General features: G+C 41.4%; 1 long non-coding RNA gene across 1 annotated transcript; it reads right to left on the bottom strand.

The window, feature by feature from the left end:
* Window positions 1-608: 608 nt before the first annotated feature.
* LOC103896765 lies at window positions 609-7,172 on the bottom strand. The gene is made up of 3 exons (XR_657428.1): window positions 7,074-7,172; window positions 4,544-4,598; window positions 609-772 (listed from the first exon to the last, which is right to left on the bottom strand). It is a non-coding gene; the product is annotated as an uncharacterized LOC103896765 (long non-coding RNA).
* Window positions 7,173-9,980: the final 2,808 nt, after the last annotated feature.

Genomic DNA, 9,980 nt, shown 5'->3' with positions numbered 1-9,980 from the left:
ACCCCAGGTGCACTATTACGATTGACTAGGGCCTGATAGATTGATTCCTGAGATGCTGTGGATTCCAGATGTGGATCTCATAAAATTGTAGACTGTGGTGTGTGAAAAGCTTTTTTTTTTTTCTCCCCCCCCCATTAAATAAATAATAATAATAAAACACAGTCCTTATAAGCAGTGCAATGGAGAATATGTGCTGGTTTTTTTTCTCTGTCTTCCAAGAACCATCTCCTTCTTCCTTCTCTACTGCTTATGATCTCATATTTATATAGCAAGGGGGGGGGGGGGGGGGGAACCAAACCAGCCAGTGAGCTGCATCTGGTTTAAAATAAATGTAGAGCTGAGTCCATATGTGCCTGCTGAAATTTTATCAGCAACACCTACAATAGAAAGTCTAATCAGAAGCCAACTGTGTTAAGTAACAGAGACAGAAAAATACCCTCAAAAGCCAGGCAGTCCACGGGACTGTAACAGGAATAGAGCAAAAGAAGCCTTCACCTGCAGGAGGACATGGTGTAATAAATAAAAGGAGAGGAAAGAGGGAGAGATCTCCCACCCTAAAATAAGCCCTGAGAGACCTGGAAACCACACGGTGGCATCAGCAGGGCAGGTGTTTCCCATCCTGGGCCTGTCTTGCCTTGGGGAAGGGAGGGCTCCTGCCCTCTCCTAACCAGGTATCTGTTCTGGCTCTTCCAGTTGTCCTTCCTCTTCTCTTTTGCCCTTATAAATATTTGAGATCAGTCCACCTATATCCATCTCCATGTTTATCAGGAATCTAGGGAGAAGAAAAAAAAGATCTCTATTCCCAGGAGCCAAGTAACTGTGGGACAGTTTCTGCTCAGTAAGGACATAAGGACAAAATTTGACCCTTTTTTCCCTACTACACTCGGTAGTAGCAGGGAGGAACACTGCTCACACCCCACAAGACAGAGATGGAGCGAAAAGGACTATAGAAAAGCATGGAAGAGGAAGATCTGCAGTCAGCAGAGTGACCCTGCTGCTGCCTTTGGCTTCCCAGGGGTTGGGAAGCTGGGGCAGAGAAGTGAAGGAGCCCAGGTAGGGACATGATGCTCAGTGCTGCAGCAAGGGCTGGTCATGTTGTGTTTTCCCACAACTTGGTGGAGCATGTATGTGCTGCACGTAAGTTAAAAGCAGAGTCAGGATGAACGTGGTCCATGTGTGTGAGCAATGGGAAAGATGCTATGTACGATAAGGTTTCTAATATTTCCTAGCAAGGATGTGGTGTCAAAAGCAGAGGACAGCAAAGGAAAACAAGCAAGGTAACCAAAAAGAGGAAACAGTCAAAAGGGGGATGCCTGATTTTGGGGTAACATTACCTGGGACTGTAGATCCTACCCCTACTCAATTCACAGAGAGCAATAGCAGCAAAAGGAGGCTGCACATTATCAAGTGAAATCCCAGAAATTGTTGCAGGTGTGTTAGATGCGGTTGAAAGACAGAATGACAAAGAGGGAAGAGGTTTCATGAAGTTACATGGAGCACAGATTAAAAACAAAGTACTATATTAAAAAACCAACATATCCACTATATACGCTATAGAGGCGTGCCAAAAATAACTATAACTATCCCTCTGTTTGTGAGCAATATAGTGCTATTTTAAAACTCTCTGAAAAGCACTCTGTAGCACTGTATTAAAAAACATGTCTGGTCTTGTATTTCTCAACAAATGCCCCTGTTTACAATTCCTACTGTGGACACAAAAATATTTTGTGTGAATCTGTGTTTGTGTGGAATTATCAGATGCACCTGCCCATGGAAGGACAAACATGGACAAGGTCAAAGGAAAATATTCTTTAGAATAGCCCTTAAGCAGGCAGAGGAATTAGGCCTGATTTATGAATGTATTTCCACAATTCACTTGAAAATTTGTAATGTCTGTGCAGCCTGGCAAGAAAAAAAGGTGAGGGTAATGTGAAGGAATGCTTCTATTCCACTTTATTGTAAAATTATCCCATGTTACCTGCTCTAATCCCCTGAAAACAAATTAAATCCTCACTAAGCTGACTTTAAATCAATAGTTTCATTTAAGAATAGTGTGACTTAATAAAAATAAAAAACTAACTGGTCCAGCCAATTTAAGAGGGAAATAAATCATTGCCCAAGGAAAAAAGCAGATTTGACTTGTATATGGGCCACAGTTTTGTTGAGGGGACTAACCTGCTGTCTAAATTAACTCGGGGTATATTACAAATCTCATCAACCTCATTCAGAAATCTGCTCCACTGTACTAGGAAAGAAGATTGCCAAAAAAAACCCCAAACTGGAGATGTTATGAAATGAAACAATATTTCTGAGAACACTTAGTAAATCATATAAGAAAACACGTCTTTGAATCGCCCTGAAAGATCACCTCACACTCCAGCGTCTCCCTTGTCTAACTTGTTTGGAGAGGATGTTTGTGAAGTAAAAAGGATGCCATATTTGCAGCTAGGGCAAGAGCAAAAATAGCTGCGTTAGAAATGGGAGAGAAAGGAGCAGAGCAATGAACAGACAGGCAAGCTGCCAGCTGTTTAATTCATTCATACAGCAAAACTAGTTAAAATAATAACTGAATAAATTATTTGTAAATCTATAGATTGAATTATCCATGCAATCTTTGCAGCTTGGTGAAGATATTTCTTCAGTGTTATTAAGTGTGGATATATTTATCACTAATTTACTTTTTAAATGTTATGAAACTTGCCTAATAGAAGTCTTAAAGGTTCGGAAGACCAGAATATAAACAGAGGCCACAACAAAGCGGCTTACTCAAATCAGTGCGAGTTATGCATTGCAAGTCACTGACAGCAGGAGAATTTAATAATCCTGACTCCAGTTGACTTATTCTAAGCATTCCCAGGTGAATACCTTTCTCTGTCACTTACCACATTTCCAGGCATGCCTTTGAAAACTCTCTTTTAAATAACCTGTGTAAGGGCACCCCACAAGTTGGCAACAAAGGTCAGGACTGGCTTCTCCAGAAGCTCAGGAAACACTTTAATATGCACCCATCTCGTAGCCCACTGTGATAATCTGTAGGACCTGACAAGGTTTCTGGATTTGCCTCAAATACCCTGGACTCAAGGAAGGGATTGCGGTGAATCTGTGAGCTTGCAGACCTGGCTTAGAAGAAAGGACTTCTCATGCGGCATTCCTTTACATTTATCTGATTCCCCCAACACAGTCCCAAAAGATGTTAATATCTTCATCTCATTTTCCTCCCTTACAACATTCAAGGACCCGTAGGAATAAACACTAAAGATTTTGGTGATAAGCACCCTAAGAAGTAATGTGATGACTGGGGAAGAAAAATTAGAGGCATGTGAAGGAACGACAACAGGGTATAGACTTTAACCTTGGCATTCTCCATGCTGTATCATCAGCGCAGGCTTGCCAACACTGGCAGGTCCAACATAAAACTACCTTGCAGAAATGTTTCAGTGGAGAAGGAAAACGAACAGTAAAATGTCCAAGTTTATAAAACTGGGGAAGCTGTTCTTCTTCAGTTAGTTTTATTCCTAAGCGCAGACATTACCATAAAAAGTAAGGATATTTAAAAAGAAAATAAAAATGCTCAACAGTTCCCAAGTTTGCAAGGAACTTGAAAGAGGTGGACATGGAGGGCTCCAGAGGAAATAGAGTATATTGCAGAGCGAAATGCTCCAAACTGCCCTGAACCTGCCTGACAGAATACTATATGACTGTGTGTTTAACAGGTGGTCTGAGTTGCAGTTATCCGTATTTGTATTCCCCAGTAAGTGCTCCTAGGCTCTGATATCCTACTGTGATTTTGAGATATGAGGTCTTAAGGAGAGTTGGATCAAGTAGTGTCTCACAAGATCATCTGCACTGGGCCTTTTTTCTCTTTTTCTTTTGGTTATCATTTTTCTTATCCTTTCTTGATTCCGAGCCTGCCTATTTATTTGTTATAGGGATAACCATCTGTGTTAGAGCTAGAATGAAGGATCATCGTACATGTTACATTTGTATTTGATAGACTCCTTCTTGCTAGATAAAAATATAGTATGCTGTTGTACACTGTATCAGACTAAAAATACAGAAGTTAATTTTCTTTCTGGCTCTGAATTATTTAATGAGCTTAAGATGAGCTTCATATTCACGAAGAAGATTTATGGCTGCATTCTCCCAAGTGGGAAGGCCTTCACTATCCTCTGAACTTTTCATTTCTTTTTTCCAAATTCCTTAGAAATGAGTGGTTTCCTTCATGTTAGCCAGAATTCTCCAGGAATCTATGAAAAGAACATCTCAAGTTACCCAAATCATCATTATTATGCCCACATAATAATATTTTCAAAGCATACTCTCCTTTTGGGCTCCTCAACATCTTTTTAAAATTCAGGATCTCCAATCCACAATTAGGACGCTTGAAAACCTACAATATCAGAAATTAGTGGTGGTTTTTTGAAAACTTTTCCCCGATCCGTGGGTCGTGACATTTCCATTTGCAAACCCTTTCTGTCTTATCTCCTCTTGTTTTAAAGCTGAACGTTCAACAAAAGGTGTCTGGTTTGCATCTGCAAGGTACCTTCAAATCAACTGTTGCTTGCAGTAACTTGTAACTTATATGTGCAAACTCAAACCTGTTAAAGAGAGAAACGTGAGGAATGCAAATCAGGTCAGAATCATACTGACAAAATGATAACACTCAGAAAGCACTTGTAAGGTTGTACAAAAGGCCCAAACCTTGAAGCTGAATTTTGAATACTTGCCCTTTAAATTCTATTGTAAGTTTAGGGCAAACCTTAGGGCTTCTTAACATTCAGTTTTGACAAGTGAATAAATTACTAAGAGAATATAATTCATTGGTTTAACATAAAGGGAGAATAAGTTAGTATGTAAAGACAATAGTAAATGATACGTTACAGACATCATCATTATGCTGTTCCGGACGATACTGTCCTGGGGTGTAAGATTACTCATTTATTTATTTTTACCTAGTACAGAGCCAAGCACAGCTTCACTGGTTAAAAAGAACTAAATAAGTAATAATAATGAACTAATGTAGTGAAGGTACCATATGCCCATATGGCGTATGGAAAAGAAGCAAACAATTGCATTTTAAAACCAAACTGTTGCCAGAACCTTTGCCTTGTCTAAAGGTCTCCTTGTTACTCATGCTTAAAGATTTTTCTGTTTCAAAATGCCAGGGTCCCATTATTCGTAAAGAGCATTTTCAACCCAATGGAAAATTGTGTGCTTTGTTATTTAACAAGGTTTACATGTCCTAAGGACCCTGGGATCACCCTTTCTTTCTGGATTCACCGTACTGGTCGCACTTTCAGGGTACACTTGGGTGTAACAATCAGTACACTGATGAACCAGTTGATGACACTACTTATTAAGCTGGGATAGCTTCATAAACTAGATTTTGTAATCCATTTGCTTTTGCATTTTAATGTCCTTGGCATCTAATACACCATAATATTAGTATTTAATCAGGATAACATAAACCACAAATGCTCAGATGTTCCTCATCACCTGGATGATGAGAAAATAGAAATACTCATTCAAAGTTTTGGAGATTAAACTGCAAAAGTTACAATTTTCTGAAGAGCTCTGGCACAATCTGCGGATGTGTTTAGCTAGTGCAATCCATAGAGGGATGTTCTCTCTGCAGGTGGTCAGCTCAGGGGAATTACAGAAACCCAAACTCCCACTCCCATGACAGAGAGTTTCTTGTGTTACTTTCACATGCCAAATTCAATTGGAGCTATATTTGCAGCGTGCAAAGATCTTCTCCTAAGAGAGCTAGATTTGGGGGGCTATGCAAAATTTCTTCTTAGTAAGGGTGTTTATTGTTAAATTGAAATAAGAAAATGCTCTGAATCTTTAAATAGCTCCTTCTTTTCATGTTTCTTTATGGAATCACAAAAAATATTTGGGGTTCTGGATTTCTTTTGCCCACCATTTTCCCTGATCATTGCCCATCATATAACTGACTATATGCAGAAACTTACCAAGAGACCAAACAAAGAACTATAAATCTCTCTAGTACTTGGTAATCTCATGCATTCCTGGCTCCCAGCTGATCTATCAAGAGGTCATTTGGTTGAAAGCCAACTTGCCAGACCTCCCTCCCTTGTCACTGTTTTAATTTCCTCTTTTGCTTGCTTTATTCTCAGTACTGGTACATTTTAAAAGAAATAGCACTTGCATCTTTACAAGGAATTGCATTTTAAATAAGACATTCTTGGGCAACAACAAAAAAGACCCTCTGTCTCTGAGGATGTGTCTTGACAACTTGTTTTTAGTGTTTGGGAACACATACCGCTTTGTTCAGTTCTGCACAAGCAGATAGTTTCAGACAACTATTTAATAGTAGCCCAAGGAAAAAAAAAAAAAAAAAGCAAAGGGAACACAAAGCATTGGGTACTTATCCCAAGCCTTGACACTTACTGCAGACAGCAGTCTTCTCCCTGTCTGATGGCAGAAGTATTTTAAACATACATGCAATATCTTCTCTTGCAGATTTCCTTGTGTATAGTCTGACTCACAGGGAATCAGACATAGGATGGGGGGCAGTCTTCCTGCATTGCAAGGGACAAACTTCTTGCCTGGCCAGTTTTCTTTTAGCTTGTATAAGTAAGAAGCACATCTTGGCCTTGATTGCACTAGCAGTCTGGTTTTGGCTCTGGTCTTTGGTCTCTTTCCCAAGCTGGCTGTTGACAGGCTATGGAGTATTACACACTGATTTTAATCTTCAGGAAACATAAAGCATACGTAGCTCGCTCCAAATCACCGGCTCTCCCATAGCACAGAAGAGGAAAGATGGGGTTTATGGGAAGGGCTAGAGTACAGAGGGGTGCGGGAGATTGAACAATATTGCATATAAGCCCAGCCACTGCCATGCTCCCACTGAGACTGAGACATCTAAAATTACTTGACCAATGTCTCAGCTATTATTTGAAACTAGGCCAGGAGCTGTTTGGTCTCTACAAATACCTGAAAAGATATCAAAAAGGCAGCATAGCATTGTCTCTTCCTCTGCTCAACCGCAAGTATTTCCATTTACAAGCATTTGATGCATTCGATCCAATATCATGTTTCTTACTTACCTGAGATGCAGCTGGAAATCAAAACAGCCCTTCAGGCAGAAAAAGGGAAAACTTTTCTGCAGATGATGTCACTTCTCTCTCTCCTGTCCCAGCTTTTGTTGCTGTTGTCATTCTTTGTGGTGAAGGGAAAAAGCCCAAAGAACCCATTTGATTTGCTGCCAGTCAGAGGATGGCAATGCTCTAATTTGCTCACATTCAACCCCAAATCTGGATGATGTGAGTTGAATCCTGTCACAGATTCTGCAGCTCAAGCCCCTTTCTAGAGTACCTCTCTCTCCAGCCAACAGTGCCTGAGCCCACTGTCAGTAACACCACTAGCCCAGCGAAGACCACTGTCGCCTCCTTTGACAAGTCCACAAAACAGGAGCTCTTTAGTAAGTCACTTAGGAAATTCCCTGTATCTAAGCCAGCCTTTGACAGAAGAAATGCCTGTGGATATTTGCATTGTCACAACACACTCTGCAACATAATCCAGCAACTGGCCCAGCCTTTCTGTAATTAGGCCAGAGTAATCCTGGCTCCCCCAGAACCCATGCCTTTCTCCTTCAGCAACTCAACAGGTGAGGAGCAACCAAACGGATCAAATTATGACTCTGCCTTACTGTTATCTGATAGCTTTGGGAGGGAGCGGGTGGCGGGAGGAGCGGGGGTGTTAATGGTTTATAAGGGCAGTCCTGGAAGAAGGAGCCGGAAGAGAAGAGTTTCGTGGGAGAGGCGGAGAGCTGTCAGATCAGCTACATGAAGGACAGGATTTCCTACCTTCAGCCAGCAAACACACTTTCAGATTTTTTACCCTCGCACCTTTATATTACAGTATTATTACTCTTCATAGTTTAATAAGTTTCCCCATTGTTGTGACATGTGACAGCAGCACCTGTGTTGGTGGGTGAAGCAAAGTGGGAACAATGCCTTGTTGTCTGTAACAAATACCTGTCAATTCCAGATTGACAATTTCTACTTAAGCTAATTTACAAAAGGAAAGGTAAAACACCCTCTCCTGGGGTATTATGAAAAGAAATAATGAAACATTTGATATATGCTTTTACAATTAGAACAAAACCTAAACCTTTATCTTAACAGCACGTGCTGGTTTTGTCTGGGATAATTTTTTCCATAGTAGCTAGTATGGGACTGTGTTTTGGATTTCTGCCGAAAACAGTGTTGATAACACAGGGATGTTTTAGTTACTGCTGAGCAGTGCTGACACAGGGTCAAGGCCGTTTCTGCTTCTCACCCCACCCCACCAGCGAGTAGGCTGGGGGAGGCTGGGGGGGCACAAGGAGTTGGGAGGGGACACAGCCGGGACAGCTGACCCCAACTGACCAAAGGGATATTCCACACCATATGACGTCATGCTCAGCATATAAGGCTGGGGCAAGAAGCAGGAAGGGGGGGACGTTCGGAGTGATGGCGTTTGTCTTCCCAAGTAACCGTTCCACGTGATGGAGCCCTGCTTTCCTGGAGATGGCTGAACACCTGCCTGCTGATGGGAAGGAGTGAATGAATTCCTTGTTTTGCTTTGCTTGCCTGCGTGGCTTTTCCTTACCTATTAACCTGTCTTTATCTCAACCCAGGAGTTTTCTCACTTTTACCCTTCCGATTCTCTCCCCCATCCCTCCAGGGGGGAGTGAGCAAGTGGCTGTGTGGTGCTTAGTTGCCGGCTGGGGTTAAACCACTACACAGCACAAAAGAAAATACTAGAATGAAAAAAATTTAACATGTGACCTGATTGACAGTTGCTACAGGGAAAAAAAAGAAAGCTATACATCTGTGTATATATTCTTATCTGTAAAACAAACGTAGTCATCTGGAAATTGGGTGAAAATCTTCCTCTTCCAGACTGACATAGATGTGCCACAAACCACTCCAAAGGCCATGATCTGCAGGTGATGAAAGTGGCTTTGGCCTCCAGGACCAACCCATTACTGACTCACTCACTCAGTGAATACAAGGCCATGTGGTTTTTATCAGTGCAGCCAGTGTGTTTATAGCATTTAACGGAGCAGAGCGTGAGCTCTCCTAGAAAGGGCTGAGTGTGCTTCAGAAAGGGAGTTCTTTACCAGTTCCCTCCTCCTTTTCTCCTCTTTTAGGGATTTAATGACGGAGTTTGGCTTTCTCACTATGCTGACCATCCTCGACTGAACCCAAACAGGGTGGAAATGTAGTGGAAAAAAACATTATGTGACTTCCTTCGAATTCTCTGTACCAGCATGGGCAGTGGCATGCAGAAGGAAGCCCTTCAAGGGACAATGAGCCCCCTCCCCTGCTGCCATATACCCTCCACCACCACGTGAACCACAGCAGCCCCAGACCCTGCAGGAGCACGCTGCGTCTAATGGACATGTTAGCGAGAGGCCATGTTTGCTGGGATACGGGCAGACAGACGGCATGTTTCAAGAACACATTCTCTTAAACATATCACTTCCCTATTTTCTACCTCCAGCAACTGAGAAAATGGGACTTCATTAATGTTATTCTAGACAAAGAGCAGCAGAGAAATGTAACTTTAAAAAAAGCCTATATTTTTAAATTGAGAGAGACCAATTACAAAAGCTATAAACACTTTAATCATTTCTCTGAACATGTGGAAATACATACATTGTGAACCTTTTTCATAGGAAATGCTGAAATCCTTTCCTTAATGGCACATTTTCTTAATGGCTTTACAGTTTCTCAGTTCATTTCAAAGGGCCGTTATTTGTTATGTGGACATAAGTTTAGATTATGGTTTAGAATGCTGAGAGATGTTTGAAAGAATTATCTGGTGGATGGTGGCAGCTCCTTTTGCATTGCCTTCTGTTCTTGCTTTGAAATATATGGGGGTGGGGATACAGAGGGGTGGAATGCCTGTGTGCTAAATATTCCCCATAAAAATGTGGGGTGAAATCCTGTCCCCGGTCAAATCAG

This window comes from Aptenodytes forsteri, unplaced genomic scaffold, assembly GCF_000699145.1.
Source record: "Aptenodytes forsteri isolate BGI_AS27 unplaced genomic scaffold, ASM69914v1 Scaffold97, whole genome shotgun sequence".
Taxonomy (NCBI): domain Eukaryota; kingdom Metazoa; phylum Chordata; class Aves; order Sphenisciformes; family Spheniscidae; genus Aptenodytes; species Aptenodytes forsteri.
This window is presented reverse-complemented; position numbering and strand designations above follow the sequence as displayed.